General features: G+C 35.6%; 1 non-coding gene across 1 annotated transcript; it reads left to right on the top strand.

Moving 5' to 3' along the window:
• The first annotated feature begins 672 nt into the window (after positions 1-672).
• Positions 673-776, top strand: LOC112700064 (small nucleolar RNA R71). Its single transcript, XR_003152987.1, has one exon. It is a non-coding gene; the product is annotated as a small nucleolar RNA R71 (small nucleolar RNA).
• Positions 777-11,801: the final 11,025 nt, after the last annotated feature.

Here is an 11,801-nt window from a genome sequence, read left to right as displayed (position 1 = left end):
CAGCTGGCCTACTTGTGCCTCCAGATTTCCGATGGAGGACCTTGTTTCACTCATGAAACTTAAAGTGGCCTTAGACAGATCAGAGACTAAATTTGCTAAGTTAGAGGTACTCTGTTCATAATTCTCTGTTTGTTGCTGAGAAGATGATGGATAAGGCTTGATATTACTGAGCCTATTTCTTCCACCATTATTAAATCCTTGTTGAGGCTTTTGTTGATCTTTCCATGAGAAATTTGGATGATTTCTCCATGATGAATTATAGTGTTTCCATAAGGTTCACCCATATAATTTACCTCTGCTATTGCAGGGTTCTCAGGATCATAAGCTTCTTCTCCATAAGATGCCTCTTTAGTACTGTTGGATGCATTTTGCCATCCATTCAGACTTTGAGAAATCATGTTGACTTGCTGAGTTAACATTTTATTCTGAGCCAATATGGCATTCAGAGCATCAATTTCAAGAATTCCCTTCCTTTGAGGCATCCCATTATTCACGGAATTCCTCTTAGAAGTGTACATGAACTGGTTATTTGCAACCATGTCAATAAGATCTTGAGCTTCTGCAGGCGTTTTCTTTAGGTGAATGGATCCACCTGCAGAATGGTCCAGTGAAATCTTAGAGAACTCAGATAGACCATAATAGAATATATCTATCATGGTCCATTCTGAAAACATGTCAGAAGGATAACTTTTGGTCATCTGCTTGTATCTTTCCCAAGCTTCAAAGAGGGATTCACCATCTTTTTGTTTGAAGGCCTAAACATCCACTCTAAGCTTGCTCATCTTTTGAAGAGGAAAGAACTTAGCCAAGAAGGCCGTGACCAGCTTACCTCAGGAGTCCAGGCTATCTTTAGGTTGAGAGTCCAACCATGCTCTAGCTCCGTCTCTTACAGCAAAAGGGAAAAGCATGAGCCTGTAGACTTCAGGATCTACTCCATTCGTCTTTACATTCTCATAGATCTGCAAGAACTCAGTTAAAAATTGATTGGGATCTTCTGATGGAAGTCCATGAAACTTGTAGTTTTGTTGCATTAGAGCAACTAGTTGAGGTTTCAGCTCAAAATTGTTTGCCCCAATGGTAGGGATTGAGCTGCTTCTTCCATCAAACTTGGAAGTAGGTGTAGTATAATCACCAAGCATCCTCCTTGCATTATTGTTGTTAGGTTCGGCTGCCATCTCCTTTTCTTGTTTGAAAATTTCAGCAAGGTTGTCTCTGGGTTGTTGTAATTTAGCTTCTCTTAGTTTCCTCTTAAGAGTCCTTTCAGGTTCTGGATCAGCTTCAACAAGAATGCCTTTTTCGTTGTTCCTGCTCATATGAAAGAGAAGAGAATAGAAAAAGAAGAGGAATCCTCTATGTCACAGTAAAGAGGTTCTTTATTGTTAGTAGAAGAAAGGGAATAAAGAAAGGAAAATCCAAACACAAAGGTGAGGATAGGGGCAGAGATTTGAGATGAAGAGAAGTGTTAGTGAATGAATAAATAAATAGAATAAGATGAGAGATAGAAGTTTTCGAAAATAATTTTGAAAAGGAGTTAATGATTTTCGGAAATTAAGATAAGAAATAAAATTAAAATTAAAATTTAAAACAATTAATTAATTAAAAAGAATTTTTGAAAAAAGAGGGAGGTATTTTCGAAAATTAGAGAGAGAAAAGTTGTTAGGTGGTTTTGAAAAAAATAAGAAACAAACAAAAAGTCCAATAGTTAGTTAAAAAAGATTTGAAAATCAAATTTGAAAAGATAAGAAGATAAGAAGATAAGAAGTTAGAAAAGATATTTTAAAATCAAATTTTTGAAAAAAGATAAAATTTTGAAAAAGATATGATATAAAAGATATGATTAAAAAGATATGGTTAGAAAAGATTTAATTTTTAAAATTAAAATTAATTACTTGACTAACAAGAAACTAAAAGATATGATTCTAGAATTTAAAGATTGAACATTTCTTAACAAGAAAGTAACAAACTTCAAATTTTTGAATCAATCATATTAATTGTTAGCATAATTTTCAAAAATAAAGATAAAATTAAGAAAAATATTTTTGAAAAATAATTTAAAAAAATAAATTTCTAAAATTAATAAAAAAATGAAAAATATTTGATTTTTGAAAAAAGTTTTGAAAAGATAAGATTTTTAAAATTTGAAAATTTTACTTGACTTACAAGAAATAACTAATTTTAAAAATTTTTGACTAAGTCAACTCAAATTTTCAAAATTTTGAGAGAAAAAGGAAAAGATATTTTTTTGATTTTTGAATTTTTAATTATGAGAGAGAAAAACATAAAAAATGACTCACTACATGAAAATTATGAATCAAAACACATAATGCATGCAAGAACACTATGAATGTCAAGATGAACACCAAGAACACTTTGAAGATTATGATGAACATCAAGAACATATTTTTAAAAATTTTTGATGCAAAGAAAACATGCAAGATACTTATCTTAGAAATCTTTAATGCTTAGACAATATGAATGCAAAGATGCACATGAAAAACAATAAAAGACACAAAGCAAGAAAACATCAAGATCAAACAAGAAGACTTACCAAGAACAACTTGAAGATCATGAAGAACACTATGAATGCATGAATTTTTGAAAAATGCAAGAAATATTTTTAAAGCATACAATTGACACCAAACTTAAAACATGACCCAAGACTCAAACAAGAATCACAAAATATTTTTTGTTTTTTCTTTTTTTTTTGATTTTATGATTTTTTTGAATTTTATTTTATATTTTTTGAAAAACAAATAGAAAAAAGAAAACAAGAAATTCAAAATTTTTAATAAGGATTCCAGGAATCTTTCAATGTTAGCCTAAAGCTCCAATCTAAGGGTTAGACATGGCTTCATAGTCAGCCAGCTTTAGGATGGAATTACATGCATTGTGATGATTTGTTGAAGCCTCATTCCAAAAGGATTTGGATATGGCTTTACAGCCAGCTAGGATTCAACATGCTTCATGAAACTCTAGAATCCATTCTTAAAAATTCTGAAGCCATAGAATAATTTATTTTTAATTAAAAATTTTTTCAAATATAGGGATAAATTTTTTTTTGAAAATTTTTGAAATTTTTTTTCAAAATAAAACAAAAAAGAAAATTACCTAATCTGAGCAACAAGATGAACCGTCAGTTGTCCAAACTTGAACAATCCCCGGCAACGGCGCCAAAAACATGGTGCACGAAATTGTGATCATCAACAATGGCTCCAAAGACTTGGTAGCGCTCTCAAACATGAATCACACTTAGTCATAACTCCGCACAACTAACCAGCAAGTGCACTGGGTCGTCCAAGTAATACCTTACGTGAGTAAGGGTCGATCCCACGGAGATTGTTGGTATGAAGCAAGCTATGGTCATCTTCTAAATCTCAGTTAGGCGGATAATAAATGTTATGGAGTTTTTGAATAGTAAATAAATAAAACAGAAAATAAAGATAGAGTTACTCATGTAATTCAATGGTGGGAATTTTAGATGAGTGCATGGAGGTGCTGTGTTCCTTCTGAATCTCTGCTTTCCTACTGCTTTCATCCAATCCTTCTTACTCCTTTCCATGGCAAGTTGTATGTAGGGCATCACCGTTGTCAATGGGTACATCCCATCCTCTCAGTGAAAATGGTCCAAATGCTCTGTCAAAGCATGGTTAATCATCTGTCGGTTCTCGATCATGTCGGAACAGAATCCCTTGATTCTTTTACGTTTGTCATCACGCCCAACAATCGCGAGTTTGAAGCTCGTCACAGTCATTCAATCCCAGAATCCTACTTGGAATACCACAGACAAGGTTAAACTTTTCGGATTCCCATGAATGCCGCCATCAATTCTAGCTTATACCACGAAGATTCTGATTAAGGAATCCAAGAGATATACGCCCGGTCTAAAGTAGAACAGAAGGTTGTCAGTCACGCGTTCATAGGTGAGAATGATGATGAGTGTCATAGATCATCACATTCATCATGTTCAAGTGCAACGAATATCTTAGAATAAGAACAAGTAGAATTGAATAGAAAATAGTAGTAATTGCATTGAAACTCGAGGTACAGTAGAGCTCCACACCCTTAATCTATGGTGTGTAGAAACTCCACCGTTGAAAATACATAAGTGATGAAGATTCAGGCATGGCCGAATGGCCAGCCTCCAAAACGTGATCAATAGTCTCCTAAGATGAATAATAAAATAAAACTGAGACCAAAGATGTCTAATACGCTAGTAAAAAGTTCTATTTATACTAAACTAGCTACTAGGGTTTACAGAAGTAAGTAATTGATGCATAAATCCACTTCCGGGGTCCACTTGGTGTGTGTTTGGGCTGAGCTTGATCTTTACACGAGTTGAGGCTTATCTTGGAGTTGAACGCCAAGTTGTAACGTGTTTTTGGAGTTTAACTCTGGTTCGTGACGTGTTTTTGGCGTTTGACTCCAGAATGCAGCATGGAACTGGCGTTTAACGCAAGTTTACGTCGTCTAATCACGAATAAAGTATAGACTATTATATATTTCTGGAAAGCTCTAGATGTCTACTTTCCAGCATCATTGAGAGCGCACCATTTGGAGTTCTGTAGCTCCAGAAAATCCATTTCGAGCGCAGGGAGGTCAGAATCTAACAGCATCAGCAGTTTTTTGTCAGCCTTTTATCAGAGTTTTGCTCAGGTCCCTCAATTTCAGCCAGAAATTACCTGAAATCACAGAAAAACACACAAACTCATAGTAATGTCCAAAAATGTGAATTTAGCATAAAACTTAATGAAAACATCCCCAAAAGTAGCTAGATTATACTAAAAACTACCTAAAAACAATGCCAAAAAGCATATAAATTATCCGCTCATCAGTTTGCTTAACACAACACAATGGGCGTGCCACTTGAAGCTCTGGGTGTGGCACGCCAAGCTTTCAAAGTCAAATCTCAAAGAGGGCGTGCCCATTGGTGCTATGGGCATGGCACGCTAAGATTGTGAAGCCAAGTCTCAAAGAGGGCGTGCCACTTGATGCTAGGGGCGTGGCACGCCAGGCTTAAGTTCTAGAGGAGTTATTTTGAGCCCCACTATGGGCGTGGCATGCCAAGAACTGGCGTGGCACGCCGGGGCATATGCCAGCCTGACCTCCTCACATTCAAATAAAGATATCTTGAGCTACACAACTCCAAATGGAATGTTTTCAGTTCCACTAGAATGTAGACATCCAGGGCTTTCCAATCATATATAACACTGTATAATTGAAACTAAATTTGAGGAAGATATTGACCACAAAAACACAAGGAGAAAAACACGTCACTGGTGAGTTACCAGCCTGACCTCTTCATCTTCAAAGGAACATAACATGAGTTGTAGAGGTCCAAATGAGGTGATCTTAGTTGCGTTGGAAAGCTGACATCAAGAGCTTTCCAACGATATATAACACTCAAGGGTGAACATTAAAACATTATTTTAGCGGTACAGAAGCTGGGCGTGCCACTTGATATCGAAGCCGTGGCACGCCAGCTTTATTTTCATAATGGGCGTGCCACTTGGAGTCTTGGGCGTGGCACGCCGGTTCTATTGGCCAGAGAGGAGATTTTAGTGCATCATTGAGGTGTGACACGCTAGTTTTGGGCATGGCACGCCAGAAGTGGGCGTGGCACGCTGGGCTACCTGACAGACTGACCTCTTCACCTTCAAATGGATATAACTTGAGCTATAAAGGTCCAAATGAGTTGATTCCAAAAGCGTTGGAAAGCTAACATCCAGCTCTTTCCAATAATATATAACACTTTATAGTGGACATTCATTTTAAGGCCCAACCAACTCCATACGTTCAACGTTGCAAAGTGTGTCATACTCCAAAGGACAAAATCAAGTGGGAGTGGCACTTGGAACCACACGCCAACTTCTCCCTGCAGCCTCCAAATTTCAACCAAGCCCACTCTAACTCTCATTCAAGCCACACTCATCAATAAATCAAGGCCACAAGAAGCATCTAGAATAGTTTACTTTCATTTCATTGTAATTTGCTTTTAATTTCATTTAAGTTTGTAGTTTTGGAGAGCCTATTTAAAGGCCTTAGTTTCATAGAATTAGGTATGCTGGATTGGGGGAAGTCTTAGGACCCTCTCCGTTCACCATCAATTTCTCCTCTTTTCTTTCTTACTTTGTAAATAATTTAGTTGTGAATTACTAACTCTTTCAATTGGGAAAGAGAGCTCTATTGTTTTTCAATGGATTGATTGCTTTTTTTCTTCTTCTTCTATTCATCTCTCTTTGATTTACTAGAAAGGATTTTGTTCTTCATTCTAGCATTCAATTATCTTGGAAAAGAGATTGAATGAAATTGGGTTTTATGGGATCCTTGTAAGAGGAAACATAAATACATGCTTGAAATTATTTCTCACACTTGAGTAGGATTCAGGTTTCGGTGTTTGGATATGGTGACATGTAATCCTCCCTCTACTTGGACCTATGAGGATGTGTGGTATAATCAGGGAACAAGCTTCATCTCTTCTCATGAGAAATTAGACCAAGGAATTGGCTATTGATCAAGATTTGAGAGATTGAGTCACCAAGGAATTGGGGCTCAACCAATCATGATTGCCAAGAGGTCAATGAGTTGCATGATTGAAGATGAGATGAAATCAATTAATCCAGAGAATGCAATATCTCTTGATCCCAGTGTTTATTTTATCTTTCTTTCTTTTATTTACTTTGTGGTTATTTACATTTTCTGCACTTTACATTTCCAGCACTTTAGTTTCTTGTATTTTAATTTCCTTGCCATTTACTTTCTTGCACTTTATTGTTTTCCTTTACTTTCATGTCATTTACTTTTCTTGTTGCTTATCATTCAAAATTGAATCGTCTAACTAGGATAATTAATCAACTATTTCTTGCTTAATCCAATTAATCTATGTGGATACGATCCCACTCCATTGTGGGTTATTACTTGACGACAATTTGGTGTGCTTGCCAAAGAACGGATTCATTATATGTGGGTAGTGAATTCCAAACTCATCAAAAAGGTAGCCGAATCCTCAACTTTGTGAATAGAGGTCCATGAACCCACATCCAGTCGGGAATTCGAGGGAGTCCAGATTGAGGTAACACACTCTCTCGTTTTCAATAGTGTGCACAAGCTCATATTGACGCTCTGCCTCGCCTCTGCTGCATATACAGCCCCCTCATCCCGATGTTTTTGGAGGTCGTCCTTATCCAGCCTAGAAGGTGTACCAGAAATGTCGGAAGTTACCCAATGGTAACAATCTGGTACGCCCCTAGCCGAGAAGACTGGACATAGGTTCTCCTGAACTGCTCTTCACCGAACCACACCTATAATCAAAGGGGGCACTACCATCAGCACACTCTCCAAAAATAGAAGAACACAAAATCCTATACTAAAATCTACTAAAATTCTAAGCCATTTTAAAACAGTGGCACCCCCTGTTTCCCTTACTACAGCACAAAGAAACACCCAAAAAGGAAGAAATATAAGCAAAACAATGTACGAAATAGCAAAGCAAGGTAAAGGTACCAACCTATTATCAAAAGTCAAAGGGAAACAATGAAGTAACAACGAACATAGGGAATGCAGCGCCACATACCCTCGAAAAGCTTGAACGACCAAAGCCAAAGATACAGTGAAAAAATCTGTTGAGAACGTTCGATAGGGAGAGGTGAAAAACAGTAAGGAAAATGGAATATGAAGCAGTTATAGTGAAGATAAAACCCCCAATGATTCAAATAGAAATACGGAAGGAAGGGGGTCAGAAATAGAAAATCCAAAGCTCTCTCTTCCCAATAAGCATCATTATGATGCCTTGGAAAGCGTAACGGATAAAATCTCACCAACGAGAAACGTAACGGACAAATACGGAAATGGCTTCGCATCGTCCATGAATTCTCGAATTCCTGTACAAAGGAAAACTGAAATTAGCTGCCGTAACAGAAATGTCAAAACAACCGGCCAAAGGGCGCAAAAACCTTCAAAACACAAGATAACGTTCCGCTTTCCCATATGAGGTTTGCAACCTCCCAAACACGGACTGTCGAACTAACATTCATATTTAAAAATCTCCTTTATCTTAGCCAACTAGACAAAATAAGATAACAAGATAAACTGTATAAAGGGAGCCAATCATTCCCTCAGGTACGTTACATCCTCACTTAAATCCTACCATTTAGATTCATTCTGACTTGAGCGTCAGAGTATTTTTGCAAGTACCACTTCCACCATTCCATAAGTCTGATCACATCATTATCAAGACCCCGACTTTCCAATTCTTCCATCAACCCATAACTGCAAAGTCTTGTACAAAAATATATACTGAAGTGAGGTGACAAAAATAAAGCAGCCTATAAGACTAATGTGTATCCTACTTGGTAATTTAATAGATGAAATTAATCTTTAAAGGCACTAAGACTATAATATTCTTTTCTTGTTTCAATATCCATTTTGATAAAATACATGTCCAAATTGAAGAAACCACGCACTCTACCGCACCAATCATGCATTAGTAATTTAGTATGACTACGTGTGTGTTTGAATTACCATTTGTAAACAGAGATTTGTATAAAATTGATTTTGCAAAATTGATTTTGATTAAAAGTGAGTTGGTAATAATGTGGTTTATGTTTGGTGATTTTTATTCAAAATGGATTATAATAAACTAAATATTGTTTGGATTACATTATTTAAAATCACTTTTAGATGAAAATATACAGAAAAGGACATGAATCTAAATAATTATTTTATATTATTTTATAATTTTATTTTAGATATTTAAATAAATTTTAATATTTTTTTATTATTGTAAGTACTCTTTAGTACTCTAATAGGATTAATAGAATCATATTCAAAGCAAAAAATATTCCATAGAAAAAAAAATAAAAATAGCGGTAAAAATATTTATATAAATAAAAAATAATACGAATTTTATAAAAAAAATAAAAATATGCATGAAAGAGTATTAGTGAAATAATATTATAAAAAACTTGGTACATAGGACACAATTGGTACATAGAAGTAAATTCATCATATAAATAATATAGGAGACAATTGGTACATAGAAATAAATTTCAGTCCAACGTGAAAAGTTGAATGCAAAAGCTAGAAATTGTAGTTTTTAGTAAACGTGGGTTGAAGGGTACAATCAAGTTTACGTTTAGAGAAAGAAAAAACAGCCAAACAAAAAAATAAAGCTTTCAAAAAAACTAAACGAACATTTTGATACTCCAAACATTAATCCAAACACACCCTACCTCCCTAGTCGCTTCTCTTTTGTCTCGTCAAAAAGCATCCTAAGAGTTTTTTTTCCGTTGTAACAAAACATCTAAACCGAAGCAAAAATATAAATAATTTGTATATTTTTTACGGTATAAAAAAAATGTTATTTATCAACTATTTTTGTCAAGTAAAAAGTATAATAGACAAAAATAATATACAATTATACATAATGTTCTCCAAGTAAAAAAGGTGGTGTGTACAAAAATTCATACTACATATATATGTACAGGAAAATATTTTTTATATAAATAAATTAAATTTTTTATTTATTAATATATATAATTTAGGAGGTAGTTACTAATTTAGGTAATATTATTTATCTCATTTATTGTATAAACGAGATAATTATGAATGTATTTGATTTACTGTGTAAACGAGATAAGTGCCGTTTTTATTTGGCTTTATTTCGTTTGCAAACAAGAAATGTGGAGTTTTAGAAAATACACATATCTCATTTATAGTGTAAACTACATATGTTCATAATTATCTCGTTTATAGTTATCATTAAAAAAAATACGATTTAAATGATATTAATTTAATTTTTTAACTATTATTAATATCTTGATATGGTTATTGTTACATGGGTACCCTGGAATAGGTAGATTGGGCTCAAATGGAAGGCCCAAACATTCGAGGAGAGTGGTCTTCGACCTAGTTAATGTTTGGGAGCCGTCGTCCGAGTTGTATATGTGAAAGAATGGGGGGTTGGTGCCCGAATCCCCACACTCCGTATAGTTGTACTAGCAAGTGCACTGGGTCGTCCAAGAAATACCTGAGCGAGTAAGGGTCGATCCCATGAGAATTGTGGTTTGAAGCAAGCTATGGTTATCTTGCAGGTCTTAGTCAGGCGACTCAGAAGGTTGTTGGATTAATACAAGGGCAATCAGTAATAGGAATATGGTTAAGGATTGGAGTTGCTTTGTCTTTTTGAATTACCTCTGGTATTACCGTCTCCTTTGCATGCGAGTGATTTCTTCTATGGCAGGCTATATGTGATCAATGCCATTGGCCGTGGTCATCAATCTCCTCTATTTCAGATCAAACGCCATTGGCTGTGGTCATCCAATCTGAACAACAGTGAAGCTCTAGCAGTTAATTCTCTTGGCGATCCTACTCAAAACGCAACACACAAGGTCGGATCTTCCAGATCAGAGAATGCTGCTTCTTTAGGTTCTAGCCTCTACCACAGAGACCCTAATCTCCTCGAAAATTGGCTGAAGTGGTGTCTCGAGAAGTCCCCATCAAAGTCGTGGATTAGCTATTTGAGAGATGTATAATCAAGCTGGTGGTTCGCGCTTTCTAGTCACGTATTCATACGAACCCAGGTAGACACAGGTGGTTGTCTGGCACGCGGTTATAGTATGATGAACAGAGCTGATTGTCACTGATCATCCTATTCACCATGTTGAAGAACGAGTTTACATCTTAGAATTAAATCAGACACGGATCGAAGAGAAATAGTAATACTTTTATTAATTCATAGGACTTTGCATGGTTCCTCCCCTTAACCTAGGAGGTTTAGAAACTCATACTGATAGAAAAATACAATGTGTAAAATGAAAATATGCTGAATGATAGGCGAAGCTCTCTTAACAGAAAGTGATCTTCTACTTTAAACCTAATGATTAGTAAGGGTAAAATAGTCTTTTTAGTGCTAAAATCCACTTCTGTGGCCCACTTGGTGAGTGTTTGGGCTGAGCTTTGATGAGATCCACATGCTATGAGGCCTCTAGGGCATTGAATGCTGGCTAGGAGGTCCTCTTTGGGCGTTTGGACGCTAGTCTCTGCTCCTTGGGCTCTGGATGCCTAGAAGGGGGTAGGAGGCTGGCGCTGGACGCCAGTTTTTTGCCTTCTAATCTAAAGCAAAGTATAAACTATTATACATTAATGAAAAGCTCTAGAAGTCAACTTTCTATAGTCATTGAAAACGCTCCATTTGGACTTCTGTAGCCCCAGAAAAGCTCTTTCATGTGCAAGGAGGTCAGATCCAGACAGCATCTGCACTGCTTTCTCTGTATTTGAATTAGACTTTAGCTCTAGCTACTCAATTTCAGCCAGAAAATACCTGAAATTGTACAAAAATACACAAACTCATAGTAGAATCCAAAATGTGAATTTAACACTAAAACCTATAAAAACTTAATAAAACTAAACAAAACATGCTAAAAACTATATGAAAATGATGCCAAAAAGCGTATAAAATATCCACTCATCACAACACCAAACTTAAATTGTTGTTTGTCCACAAGTAACTAAAAGCACAGTAGGATAAAAAGAAGAGTAAGATACAATAAATCTCTAAGTTTGTAATGAAGCTTAGTTACAATCAGATGAGCGGGAGTTAGTAGCTTTTTGCTTCTGAATAGTTTTGGCATCTCACTATCCATTGAAACTCAGAATGGTTGGCATCTTTAGGAATTTAGAATCCAGATGATATTATTGACTTTTCTAGTTCAGTTCTTTTTTATTCTTGAACACAGCTTTGATGCACAAAAACTTGTCTCTCAACAAATTTCTCTTCGGCAAGTATACTGAATTGTCGTCAAGTA

Source organism: Arachis hypogaea, chromosome 6, assembly GCF_003086295.3.
Source record: "Arachis hypogaea cultivar Tifrunner chromosome 6, arahy.Tifrunner.gnm2.J5K5, whole genome shotgun sequence".
NCBI classification, from domain to species: Eukaryota; Viridiplantae; Streptophyta; class Magnoliopsida; order Fabales; family Fabaceae; genus Arachis; species Arachis hypogaea.
This window is presented reverse-complemented; position numbering and strand designations above follow the sequence as displayed.